The sequence below is a fragment of the Monodelphis domestica genome, chromosome 8 (assembly GCF_027887165.1).
Source record: "Monodelphis domestica isolate mMonDom1 chromosome 8, mMonDom1.pri, whole genome shotgun sequence".
NCBI classification, from domain to species: Eukaryota; Metazoa; Chordata; class Mammalia; order Didelphimorphia; family Didelphidae; genus Monodelphis; species Monodelphis domestica.
The window spans coordinates 217,212,820-217,227,720 of record NC_077234.1 but is presented as its reverse complement, the minus strand read 5'-3'; positions in this window follow the sequence as shown (position 1 = coordinate 217,227,720).

Genomic DNA, 14,901 nt, shown 5'->3' with positions numbered 1-14,901 from the left:
TCTCTTGCCTTTCTGAAGATCATGTTCTGTGCCTTACAATCATTCAGAGTAGAAATTGCAAGGTCTTGTGTGACCCTGATTGGCATTCCTTTATATCTAAATTGTCTTTTTCTGGCTTCTTGTAGGATTTTTTCTTTTGTTTGAGATCTTTGGAATTTGGCAATTACATTCCTGGGAGTTGTCTTTTGGGGGTTTAGTGTAGAGGGTGTTCTGTGAGTTCTGTCAGAGGCTGTATTGCCCCCTTGTTCTAGAATCTCTGGGCAGTTTTGTTTGATGATATCTTGTATTATAAGGTCGAGATTATTATGTATTTCTGGCTTTTCTGGAAGTCCAATTATTCTTAAATTATCTCTTCTCCCTCTATTTTCCAAATCTGTCACCTTGTCAGTGAGATATTTTCTGTTCTCTTCTAATTTCTTAGTCTTTTGGCTTTGCTTTATTAGTTCTTGCTTTAAAGCCTGGTTTTCCTTTTCAGTTTGGTCAAACTGGTTTTGTAGATGCTTGAATTTCTTTTGCATTATTTCCCACTTTTCCTCCCAGAAGGCTTCCATCTTTTTGATCATTTCTGATTCATATTCTTCATGGGTTTGTGGAGAGTTTCCATTTCCTTTGGAAGGTTTCAGAGCATTTGCTTGTGTTTCCTCTTCTATCTCCTCTGTGTTTTGTATTTTTGCTCCATAAAATGTGTCCAAAGTCGCCCCCTTCTTGTTTTTTTTTTTTTGGAATTTTGGTTTTTTTGTGCTTCTGTGGGGTTTGCTATCTCTATCTGAGTGGGGAGGATTAGCTTTTCTTATCTCTGTCTGGGGTTCAGAGGTTTTAGCCCTAGGCAGATTATCCGTTCTATGGCTTGGCCCTTGTTTCTGTGCCTCAGGCAGCCGGAAGAGCCAGCACTCTGAGGGGAGAGGGGCCATGGCTTCTGGGAGCTAAGAGGGCTGGTTATAGGATTAACCTCAGACTAAGTATGCCCTCAGGCAAGGACCTTCAGTGAGACTCAGATGGAAGGATCTGGTCAGGGGGCTACAGGCTCTTCCTGTCTCTCTCTGTTTCCCTGCTGTCTGGGTGCCCCCTTGACTGGGTCAGGTTGTTTTCAGGATTCGGCCTTCAGCTCCGAGGCCCTTTTGCCAGCCCTGAGGGTTACTGTTTTTTCAGACGACCCTGCAGTCTGAGGGGGGAGGTGCTGTAGCTTCCTGGAGCTCTGAGGGCTGGTGATAGGATTAACCTCAGACTGAGTATGCCCTCAGTCAGCGACCTTCAGTGAGACCAAGATGGAAGGTTCTGGTCAGGGGGCTACAGGCTCCCCCCATCTCTCTGCCTCCCTGCTGTCTTGCTGCCCCCACGACTGGCTCAGGTCGTTTTCAGGGGGTGGCCCTCAGAACAGCCGGCTCCCGAGGCCCCCCTGCCTGCCCTGAGGTTCCTGCTGCTGTCTTGGACTCAGCACTCTCGGTTGGGGGGGATGGGTCCTGGGACCTTCCCGTTGCCTTCCCCTTAGATCCGAGTCATCTCGGGCTCCGACTCTTGGGGGGCCGTACCTTTTGATCCAGGTCCAGGAGGAGTGTTTCTGGGGTCTATTCTGCTGTTTGTTTTGAATTTTGATGCCCTAGGAGCATTCCATTTGAGATCGGTAAGGAAGGGTTTCTGGAGCTCTGAACTTTAGCTTTCTCTAAGCTGCCATCTTGACTGGAAGTCCCGCCTTTTGGTTCTTAATAATATTTATAAAAATATTTGGAAATCTATTGAATATTTTTAAATATCCTAGAAATATTTATTGATTTATTAACTGGAATTTTTGCTTTAATTAAAAATCTTTAATATAAAGAAGGTCCATTTTCTGTTTCTGATTTACTTCATGTTAATCATTGATTTTTTAAATGTCTAAAAAGTTTTTAAAGACTTGAAAAAATATTCTATTTAATAGTTTTTTATCTTCTAAAAGCATGAAGCCATGTTTTGCCGAGGGTAAAAATCTGGAAGACATTTGAATTATGATCAAAACAGCAAAGCCATGAATTTCAAATGGTTTCTAAACTTGGAAAAATGAACTTCCTGAGTATTACTTCTTTTAGGAGAAAACTAGACTTTAAGTCAATAGGTTTGTATAAAAAGTCCTCTTTATTTATTAAGGTACTGGATATGTGATTGTGAAGCATGAAATTGATTAACACATAATCTTTATTTTATATGAGTAGGTTTTTTTAGTTCCATAATAAAGTCCGAAGAAATATAAATAGCCAAATTGGCATAGGCAGAACAACTAAAAAACACATTATATGATTTAAGACCCATGGGGATTTTCAGGGCAGTTATATCATTTTGCTTCCAATCAGAATGTAGGAATTTTGTGATTCAGGAGAAGGAAAGAGAAAAGAAAAAATAAGTGGAACCAAAGAAGCATTTCTGCATACTTTACTGAGGAGAAAGGTTGGAATACTGCCTGCAAGAGCCTTTAGTACTTCCTGGGATCAATCAGTACCCACAAAATCTCTTTTCCCCAGCTCCATCCCACCTAAGTGGGTCCTCATACAGTACTGTAACTAAAAGCATTTATTTTTGGTTGCCTTCAAATGGTAACCATATGCACTGGGCAAGGGGAGTTTTGAAAGACTGGCTGATGAAACTCTCTATTACCCCCTTTTACTTAATATTATACTTTAGAGCAGTGGTTCTCAACCTTTCTAATGCTGTGACCCCGCAATACAGTTCCTCATGTTGCGGTGACCCCAAACCAAAAAATTATTTTGGTGGCTACTTCAAAACTGTAATTTTGCTACAGTTATGATTTGGAATGTAAATACCTGATATACATTATGTATTCTCATTGCTACAAATTGAGAGGTTGAGAACCTCTGCTTTAGAGTTTTTACTAATGGCTTTAAGCCATCTCCCTTCAGCAGTATGTTAATAATGCCTAAAGGTCCACATTGCTGTAGTATTTTAAGGATTGCTAAGTGCTTTCCTCATATCAGCCCTCAGAGGGTAAGAATTCTGGGCATTACTCTGGTCATTTGAGAAGACCAAAGCTTAGAAAAGTGAAATGATTTGTGTTTGGTCATAGTGCGAGCATCAGAGCCCAGACTCCATCCACTTTGTCCCCAAAGGTAATCCAGTGTTCTTTTGACCATGCTGTTCCCTTTCTGGCTTTATTTATAATTTTTTTTTAAGTTCAACATCATTCCTTGGCTTTCTCAGTTCCAGGATCCACCTCACTATGAAACATTCCTCTTCAGTGCTGCTTCTTTATTTCCTTGATAAGATCCTTCTCTGTTTTGAAGAGGGAACCAGGCTATTTATTCTTCATTTTCCTCCCAGCTTTGCTTCTGACTTTCTAGATTTTGATTTGATTTATCTAAATTTGATAATGGTTGGTTCAAATCTCCCACTAATATTGTTTTACTGTCTATTTCTTCCTTCAGTTCTCCTAGTTTCTCCATTAGAAATTTGGGTGCTATATTATTTGGTGCATACATGTTGATTAGTGATATTTCCTCATTATCTAAAGTCCCTTTTAACAAAATATAATTACCTTCCCAATCCCTTTTGATCAGGTCTCTTTTTGCTTTGGCTTTATCAGATATCATGATTGACACTCCTGCCTTCTTTCTATCAGTTGAGGCCCAGAAGGTCTCACTCCATCCTTTAATTCTGACCTTGTGGGTGTCAACCCACCTCATGTGTGTTTCTTGAAGACAACATATGGTAGGGTTTTGGATTCTAACCCATTCTGCGATTCATCTACGTTTTATGGGTGAGTTCATCCCATTCACATTCAAAGTTATGATTGTGACTTGTGACTTCTCTGGCATTTTGATATCCTTCCCTAATTCTAACCTTTCTTCTTTAGCTCTAACCTTTTAATCCAGTGATTTACTTTAAATCAGTCCCCCTTGTCCCCTCCCTTGATATGTTTCCCTTTCTAGCCCCTCACTTTTTGTTCCCTCCTCCTCCCACCTCTCCTTCCCTCCCTTTTGTTTTCCCTCCCCCTCTCCACCCCTTGGTTTTCCCTTCTCCCTACCCTTGTTGGGTAAGATAGAATTCAAGATCCCAATGGATCTGGATGTTTTTTCCCTCTCAGAGTTGATTTCCCTGAGAGTGAGGTTTAAGTAAAAACTCTCTTCCTCTCCTTCTTATAGGAGTTTCCTTCCCCTCCCCTTCCCATGTGAATCTTTGTGTGAGAAAGATTATTCTATTTGATCTTTCTTTTCCCCCTATTTACACATTACATTTTCCCCACATGTTAGTATACATAGATTGATATAAATGTAGTCCTTATAGAAGAGAGTTTGAATAAATGAAAAGAACAATTTTCTCCTTTTCCCTTTCCATCATATTTACCTTTTCAGGTATTCCATGCTCTTTGTTTTTCGGTGTCGAACTTTCCACAGAGCTCTGGTCTTTTCTTTGCAAAAACTTGGAAATCTTCTATTTTGTTGAATGCCCATACTTTCCCTTGGAAGTATATAGTCAGTTTTGCTGGATAACTGATTCTTGGTTGAAGACCCAGCTCTCTTGCCTTTCTGAAAATCATGTTCCATGCCTTACGATCATTCAGAGTGGAATTTGCAAGGTCTTGTGTGACCCTGATTGGCATTCCTTTATATCTAAATTGTCTTTTTCTGGCTTCTTGTAGGATTTTTTCTTTTGCTTGAAAGCTTTGGAATTTGGCAATTACATTCCTGGGAGTTGTCTTTTGGGGATTTAATGTAGAGGGTGTTCTGTGAGCTCTTTCAGTGGCTGTATAGCCCCCTTGTTCTAGAATCTCTGGGCAATTTTCTTTGATAATATCTTGTATTAAGATGTCGAGTTTGCTGTTTACTTCTGGATTTTCTGGTAGTCCAATTATTCTTAAATTGTCTCTTCTCCCTCAATTTTCCAAGTCTGTCACCTTGTCAGTGAGATATTTTCTGTTCTCTTCTAATTTCTTGATCTTTTGGCTTTGTTTTATTGATTCTTGCTCTTTTACCTGCTCGTTGTCTTCCAGTTGCCTAATTCTGACCTTTAAAGCCTGGTTTTCCTTTTCAGTTTGGTTAAACTGGTTTTGTAGTTGTGTGAAATTCTTTTGCATTAATTCCCACTTTTCCTGCCAGAAGGCTTCCATCTTTTTGATCATTTTTGATTCAAATTCTTCAAAAGTTTGTGGAGAGTTTCCATTTCCTTTGGAAGGTTTTGGAGCATTTGCTTGTGTTTCCTCTTCTATCTCCTCTGTATTTTGTATTTTTGCTCCATAAAATGTGTCCAAAGTTGCCCCCTTCTTGTTTTTCCTGTTGTTTTGAGGCTTTTTTTTGCTTCTGTGCTATTTGCCATCTCTATCTGAGTGAGGGGGTCTGGCTCTTCTGTTATCTATCTGATATTCAGTGGCTTTGGCCCCAGGCAAATTGTCTGTCTTCCCCAGGAAGCACGGAATTGCTGGTGTTTCAGTGTTTCGGTGTTACTACCCTCCTCATTTCCCTCCCGATGCTTCTCTGTTGCCTTACTTCTATGCTCTGCACCTGGCTTGACACTCTCAGATGTATTTCAATGCCTTTGCTGGCCAGAGGAGCCTGCACTCTGAGGGGTAGGGCCCATGGCTTCCAGGAGCTCTGAGGGCTGGTGATAGGATTAACCTCAGACTGAGTATACCCTGAGGCAGGGACCTTTGGTGAGACCCAGATGGAAGGGTCTGGTCAGGAGGCTACAGGCTCCTCCTGTCTCTCTCTGTTTCCCTGCTGTCTGGTTGCCCCCGTGACTGGCTCAGGTTGTTTTCAGGGTGCGGCCTTCAGAATAGCGAGCTCCTGAGGCCCTTTTGCCTGCCCTGAGGTTCCTGCTGCTGCCTCGGATTCAGCACTCTGGGTTGGGGGGGATGGGTCCTGGGACCTTCCTTTTGCCTACCCCTTAGATCTGAGTGATCTCGGGTTCTGACTTTTGGGGGGCCATACCTTTTGATCCAGGTCCAGGAGGAGTGTTCCTGGGGTATATTCTGTTGTTCGTTTTGAATTTCGGTGCCCTAGGAGCATTCCGTTTGAGATCGGTAAGGAAGGGTTTCTGGAGCTCTGAACTTTAGCTTTCTCTAAGCTGCCATCTTGACTGGAAGTCGACTTTCTAGATTTCAACAGTGTGTCCCTGGCAGGGTACCTTCCTCTACCTTTATCTCACTTTTTGAATTTGTTTTCTGTGTTGTTTTCTTCCATTATAGCGTAAGCTCCTTGATGGCAGGTACATCTTATCCTTGTGTTTGTATCCCCCATGCTTAGCACAGAGGTTGGCACATGGGGAGCTCTTGATAAATGTTGCTTTGTTTTTCTTTGACTTGCTGTGTGATCACTTTTGGCTAGAGCTAGAAATAAAAGTGAAAATGGCCTCAATGATCAATCATTAATCCTAATCACTTGGTATAGAGAGGCAATGTGAATGCTTAGACACCAGGCCTTGGAGTCAGAAAGATTTGCCTTTGACACATATTGGCTTTGTTACCCCGGCAAGTTGCTTAACCTTTAAATATTCCATGCAACTTCCTAAGAAATTAATTGCAGAGAAGATACTAGTTTGAATCAGTAGAAGTTCCTCAATGGAGGATCCTATACTGATGAAATCACAGGTCTAGTAAAAAAAAGCATTTCATAATAACTCTTAGAAATTAAACCTACACTTTTCTACCAACAGCAATGCAATGACCCAGGACAATTCAGAGGAATTTGTGAGAAAGAATGATGATCATATCCAGAGAAAGAACTGTGGGAAAGGAAATGCATTAGAAAAATATGTGATCGATCACTTAATGTGATAGGGATGTGATTGGGATTTTGATGTTAAAGGATCATGCTACTGCAGATATGAATAACATGGAAATAGGTTTTGAAAAATGATACGTATATAACCCAGTGAAAGTGCTTAACAGATTCAGGAAGGGGAAGAAAAGAGAGGGTTATGAATCATGTAACCATGGAAAAATATTTTAAATTAAAAAAAGAAATTAAACCTACTACTGCAAATTTATAATCTTTCTAGAACCTAATAGCTAATACAAAATTCAGAATCTTCTCTTTTAGTTGTTCCTCAGGTACATTGTAACTTGGAAAACAGATAGGAAGGACATTCTGCTTTGGCAAGAAGTTTCAGATATCTCTGTTTCCTTTTGTGCTTTTCAAGGGAAGTATTTTTTTAGATAGAAGATCTATCTTCTGTTTTCAGTTGTAACATTGTCTTGCTTAGTCAGTATAATTCACCTTTAAAATACAATTCATAGAACCCTGAAGTTTAAATACCTATGAGATCATCTAATCTTACCTCTACCTAAAGTGTAATTGTCCTTTAAACATATCTCAAAATTATTATTCATCCTTTTTTTGAAAAATCCCAATGATTTAAAATCCAACATCCTTGAGATATCACACTCCTTTTTGGCATAACTCTAATTGTTAGGAAGTACTTTCCTAATATTAACCACAATCTATCTCTCCTCACTTTGTAACCTCTGCCATCTGGGACCAAAGTGAATCAACTCTCTTTTCCATATGATATCACTTAAAATATGATAGAAAATATGTCCTTCCCCAAATATCTTCTCTGTTCTATATGTTAGCTGATTTGTGAAGAACATGCTTTCGAGTTTCTTAACATTCGAGTCACTCTCCTCTGATCAGAGTCCAGCTTATTTCTCAAAATGGCTCTCAGAACTGAATATAAAACACCAGATTTAGTCTGCTGAAAGAACTTTCAATATTGTTTTGGACAACATAATTTTGTTAGTGTAGCCTAGCATTAATTTTGCCTCTTTTTTTGCAGGCCCATTACACTATGTACTTATAGAAATCCTAAGTGCAAATTTTTGCATTTACTTTATATTTCATCATAAGAGATGAATCTCAGTTTCAAATGTTGAGATCTTTTTTTGGATTTTACTTTTAATATCCAAGCTCTTAGGATAGAGTTTGACAGAATTAGGGTTGGAAACATCCTAGAAACTATCTGATTTAACATCCCCATGCTAAAGATGAGGAAACTGACGTATAGAGAGAGTAATTGACTTGACCAAGCTCACAAAAGAAGTAAGCATAAGTTAATTATTAATAGTTTTTAAGACATATGTCCCAAGAATATTATCTATGTTTTCATCTAAGTCACTTATAAAAATGTTGAAGAGGCAGGACTTGGGATAGAAATCTGTGAGAAACTTCTTTTCATGTTGAATTTAATCACCGTTCTTGGGTATCATCCTTCAACCAGTTCTGAATCTATCCCATTGCCTTATTACTTAGTCCAGATTTCTTTTTCTTATTTACTAGGATATGATGAGGAATTTTGTCCAATGTTTTCAATGCTAATACTTGTAGTATTATTTTGATTTCCCAGAAGATATGCATAAAATGTAAACTTTTTGAGCACATGGACCACCACACTATCCTTTTCTCCTCTTTACATCATCTCATACCACTCTTCTCCTTCATTCCTACCTCACTTGAAGAGGTGGCTCCATTCCCTGCTCAAGTAAAGCCCTCTATCTGCACAAGCAATCCCATTCCATCCCATCACTTCCAACAAATTCCCACTTCTGACATTTCTACTCACTAATTTATCTTAAAAATCTCTCTGCCTGCACCTCCATTACTGTATATAAAAATGTCCATGTCTCCTCCATTCTCAAAATACTCTCACTTGATCCTTTCATCCTCAATAATAACTTTCCCATTCATGGCAAAACTACTTGAGAAAATTGTCTAAAATAGATGTTTTGCTTCCTCTCCTCTTAATCTCATCTTAACCTCCTGCTATCTGGCTTCCAACATTATCAGTCCACTTAAACAATTTCCTCTGAAGTGAATAATGTTCTAATTACTGAATCTGATGGTTTTTTTCTCTGTCTCATTCATTTTGAGTTCTCTACAACTTTTGACATTATCAATCATTCTCTTCCTGATATTAACTTCTCTAGGTTTTGGGGACACTACTCTCTCCTTATCCTACTTCTAAGTATCCAACTACTCCTTTTCAGGCTCCTAGGTGTCTTTATCACTCTCTTTCTCCAGTTATATTCAATTTCTTGTCCAGTCTTGTTAACTTTATCTCTGCATCATCTCTCTAGTATGCCCCCCTCCTCCCCTTTGATAATGTCACCACAATGGTACAGGTTTCATTACCAATTGCCTGTACTATTGCAATAGCTTTCTGTTTGGCTTCTCTGCAACACCTTTTTTCTATTCTGATCCATCCTCAGTTCAGCTACCAAAGTGATTTTCCCAAAACACAAGTCCAAGACTATGACAACCCCATAATCAATAAAATTTCAATGTCTCTTTATCACCTCCAGTATCAAATACAAAATTCTTTTAGATTTCATAATACACACACACACATTTTCAGTATTTTTTCACTTTATACTTCACCATGAACTTACTATTTGATTCAGTGACATTGGCCTTCTCGCTAATTCATGAACAAGACACACCTTTTGGCGCTGAGAATTTTCTCTGGTTACCTTCCCTGCCTGGAATTTGCTCCTTCCTTATCTCTGCTTCTTGGATTCCCTGGTTTTCTTCAGATCCAAACTGAAACCTTTCCTTTTACAGAAAGCCTTTTCCAATCACTCTTAATTTTAGTCTCTTCCTTCTTTTAAATATTTACTATGAATTATTTTTATAATTTGTCTGTACATATTGGTTTGTCTGTTGTCTCTACCTCATTAAATTGTGAGTTCCTTGAAGGCAAGAACTGTCTTTTTCTTTGTATCCCTAGCACCTAGGCCAGTGCCTGGTAAATGACAGGTGGCTAATAAATTCTTATTACCTATCTGATTTTTTTTCATTTATTTCTTAAGAACATATCACATGGGGGATGTGGCAAAGTCAGGACATTAATGCATTGCTGGTGGAATTGTGAACTGATCCAACCATTCTGGAGGGCAATTTGGAACTATGCCCAAAGGGCGATAAAAGAATGTCTACCCTTTGATCCAGCCATAGCACTGCTGGGTCTGTACCCCAAAGAGATAATGGAGAAAAAGACTTGTACAAGAATATTCATAGCGGGGCTCTTTGTGGTGGCCAAAAATTGGAAAACGAGGGGATGCCCTTCAATTGAAGAATGGCTGAAGAAATTGTGGTATCTGTTGGTGATGAAATACTATTTTGCTCAAAGGAATAATAAAGTGGAGGAATTCCATGGGAACTGGAACAACCTCCAGGAATTGATGCAGAGCAAGAGGAGCAGAACCGGGAAAACATTGTACACAGAGACTGATACCCTGTGGTACAATCGAATGTAATGGACTTCTCCATTAGTGGCAATGCAATGTCCCTAAACAATCTGGAGGGATCTATGAGAAAAATCACTATCCACATTCAGAGGAAACACTGTGGGAGTAAAAACACTGAAGAAAAACAACTACTTGAATACATGGGTTGAAGGGATATGAACATCCTAGTGCAAACAACAACATAGGTTCTGATCAAGGACACAAGTAATACCCAATGAAATTACATGTTGGCTGTGGGCAGGGTGACTGGAGGGGAGGGAGGGGAATAAAGTGAGTATTTTAACAAAAAAAAAAAAAAAAACCAAAACCCTTACCTTCTGTAAAAATAAAATAAAAGACCTTGCTTCAGAAAAAAAAAAAAGAATTGACTCTAAGATAGATAGTAAGGGTTAAAATAAAAAGTAGTCTAGGGCACCAAAAGTTTCAGTGATTTGCTAAGGGTCCCATATGTGTGAATGTCAGGGACAGGACTTGAATTCAGCTTTTCTAGAGCCAGCCCAAGGTCAACTATTTGTTAATTATACTATATTGCTGACATGAGGGCTTTGAAACTCTTTAACATTTTATGAATATGTGCTATTATAATGATTCCTCTGATAATTAATCTTTTTGTTATATTCAAGTTACTGTAAAATCCTTCTTCTGAGCCTAGAATGACTGATCAACTCAATTAACCTTATTAATTAACCTTGTAGAGTTTTAAATGATTAAAAAAAATTAAAATCTAAGGATGTCTGAATTGAAATAAAAGAATTCCACCTCTGATATTTACTCTTTCTAAAAAAAAGAATATATCACATGACCTCAACTTAACCTCAACTACCTAGCTTTTAGCACTCTTCTGCCTTGGAACCAATACTCAATATTGATTCTAAGAAAGAAGTTAAAATTTTAAAAAAAAAGAGAGAGAGAGCATATCACAATGCCTGATGTATAGTTGCATCTTAGCAAACACTTGTGCTTTGATTGATTGTAACCAACATGATAATCCTATCAAGTAAGAAAGTAATATTCATGTTTTAAAAAAGCACAAAAAATCATATTGTTTCATAGTGACTTTATGGCAATTGATATACATCCCACACAATGAAAAAGTGTGGATAGAAATAAAACCTCACACTCACTCAAGCTGAACATATTAAGTTTGCTGGTTCATAGTCCATCTTCCACATCTACCATGTTCTGCTTTTTGAAAACTAGGAATTTTTCCTCCTCCACATCCTGCTTGTAGGAAGTGCCACAATAAAATCAATACCCACTTGATTCAAATTTGATACTGAGACAAACTGAGGGATTTGTAAGTCACTGAATATTTAACAAAAGTTAACTTTTCTCTGATTCAGCAAGGGTAAACCACAGCACTTAGCTTCTCTGGATGGGGCCTCCTCTTCTTCATTTGAAAACATGACTAGTTAGTAAGTCATCATGATAGGGTGTCTCCTATGGTCTTAAACATCCAGTTCATGCATCTGGGGCATATTACTCTTCCGGATGAATGGAGGAAAACATCAGGGAAGCTGGGCCAATCAGGCTTCTATCAGGTAAAGCTTCTCTATGTTGTGGTGGGAGAAAAGAAGTTGCCAAAGAAATGCTTGCCATACTTTACCTTCTCATTCCCCATGATTCCTCAAAGTTTACTGAGAGCAGCTCAGTAAGCACATATGTGATTCTTCCTTGTAAGATATCTTACTCTTTCCTAGGATGTAATTCAGGCTTGGTGACTTGAACTCATTCAATGCTTGTAGAGACATTTGAACTCTCTCTTTACTATTTCCTCACTTATCTTGGACTTCAAAAACTAATACCACATACTTCTCTTCAATTCATAGATGCTAGTTATTTGCATGTAAACTCTTCTATTAGATGACATACTTTGTGAGGGAAGAAACTTTTATTGAGTGTCATTTTGGATATTTCTAGTGCTTAATACACTGCCTAACACATAATAAGAGATTAATACATGCTTGTTGAACTGTCTCACTTCCAATGAGAATTAATGACGATCTTTAAAACTGAAAAACTACCCGGGGGGGGGGGGGGAAGATACAACAGTATTTGCTACATATCACATAATATATTAGAAGTTCATAAAAGCAAATGAAATGCACATAAGATTGCTGGGCAGAAAGCTGTAGTATGAAAAGATATCCAGATATGAGATTTTAAAAAATAATATTTTGTTTTTCTTCCATTACATGTAAAAACAATTTTAACATGTTTTTTAAGGTTTTGAGTTCCAAATTCTCTCTATTCTTCTGACCTCCCTCTTTCACTTTCTCCCTGTCCTTTCCCTTTGCTGAGATAGCAAACAATCTGATATAGATTTTAAATGTGTATAGATTTAAGAAATTACTTTTTTATTATTATTTTAGAAATAACTTGGGGGCAGGTGAAAGGCAGTTAAGAGATTAGAGACAAGGCAAAAAGCTGAGATCATTACTGAAAAATAGGAACATGTGTTGAGATTTTGAGAATGCTTGGTTGAAAAACTAGTATAGCCTCTCATTTTAAGAGGTATCATAATGAGGTGATGATATAATTAATAAGAAAGTACTTGGAAATAAGTTTCATGAACATTAGAGCTTTGCAATTGAGATTGTTTTGTCTCATTATGGTTAGTCTACTGTAATCACTTCCTTTTTCTGGAATAAAATTTTAACTTTTCATTGGATTTCTTGCCAATATAGCAGTTTTCCCCAAAGTATGTTTTTATAATTATCCTTTAAAACCTTTTATCTTTAGTCTTGATGAATACCAGAAAAGCTTATATCACAAAATAATATAATTTTAATGTGATCTATTTCAGGCAAGGCTTTGTACAATGGCTGACCCCACCATGGTGGGATTAGGAAGTAGGGAGTAAAAACAAAGGCCATGCTTAAGGGCATTTATGGTGAAATTACTCACCCCCATCTGGCTTTAGAACTACTCCTCAGTACTTCTTTACTGCCAAGTTTCCTGACTTCTTCAGCTCTCCCCAAAAGCCTGAGGTTTATTTAGGACAATTCAGAACTGTATTATTAACATGCTAACATGTCTGACAGAAAGAGCTAGTTATATTACATATTATTCATTTTCGTTTTGGTATGAATGCATGTGCTTTCTTCACAATATTCCCTATGGACATGCTTAAATTTATCTTCTGCCTCTAATCTCTTCCCATTGTCTAAGCATGGTTTCCTGACATTAGGTATCTGAAGTTCTCTATGGGCAATTATGTTCCTCTAAGATGCATGGCTTCACCCCATGCCCCAGTGTCTTTTGCTGACATAATATCAAAAAGAAAAAAAAAAGGTAAAGGTACATGTTCTAGCAGCAATAGAACAGTTATATATTCACATCTCTCTGTTAGAAAATAAACCTCAGTCAATACAATTGTTAATACTGCTAGTAATTTATGGAAAAAAATTAAATAAACTTTCAGGAGAAAGAGAACTCTATTTGACAAGTATGGGAAAGTACACTGGATGGGCAAGATGGGTGGGTTGTGATTTGCACTGGTAGGAGAAATGGTCTAAATGATGAGATCACTGATATAATGGAGAATTTGGAGCTGGTCACCAGGACTTCACAACTGCTCTATAAGATAAGATGGAGGTTATAGGAACAGGAAGAGTTGGGGGGAGATCAAAGGAATTCAGAGGAAGCTGAAAGGCGGGACTTGGATGGATATACTAGACTTGACAAACTTCTATAATCTCATAGTTCATTTAAGTAGAGTAAATTTGATTCATAGCTCTGTAGATTTCATTCTTGAAGACAATTTAAGGAATATTTAGTTCAATGGTTTCAAAATTTACACACTTCTGGCAGTAAAATAATAATAGTAGTAGTAGTAGTAGTAGTAACACACTACCAAAATATGTGGGGCAATGATTTAGCACAAAGGATAGACTCATCTCCCTGAATTCAAATTTGGCCTCAGACACTCACTAGTGTGACCCTGGGCAAGTCACTCCACTCTGTTTCCCTTGGTCCCATCATCCTTAAAGTGAGCTGGAAAAGGAAATGGCATATTGCTCTTTGCCAAGAAAACCTTAAATGGAGTCCAGAAGGGTCACACATTACTGAAAAATAACTGAATAATGCTTAAAAGTAAGTCGTCTTAAAATTTATGTATAAATCTATACCTATAGTTGAACAACTTTTTCAAGAGAGTTAGGAGGTAAGTTTCATTATCTCTAGTTCTTCTAGTTCATTTACTGATTTTTCTTTCTTATCTAGTGTCTAAATATGGGAATTCAGTGTTTTGTCCACAATTCTATTATTTTCTTTCTCTATTTTATCTCTATTTTCTTTCTGTTGATGATCTTGTTGACTCTAGTGACTTTTATGTGCTATATGTGTGTGGATAATTTCTAAATCCAGATCTCTAAATCCTTTCTTGTTCTTGAACACTAATCCTATTTTTCTAGTGAAACTGGCCTTTTCTTGTTCCTCCTTTAACAAGACACTCTCTTCATGCTGGATATTTCCTCTGTCTGTACCCTGTGCCTTGAATGTTTGGCATCTTCATTTCACCTCCTGGCTGCCCAGGTTCCCTTCAAATCCTAATTAAAATTGTAAATACTATAGGAAGCCTTTCCTGACCTTTTTAATTCTAGTGTCTTTTCTCTATTTTCAATTTATCCTGCACATAGCTGGCTTGTACATTGTTATTTGCTTGTCTCTCCAACTCC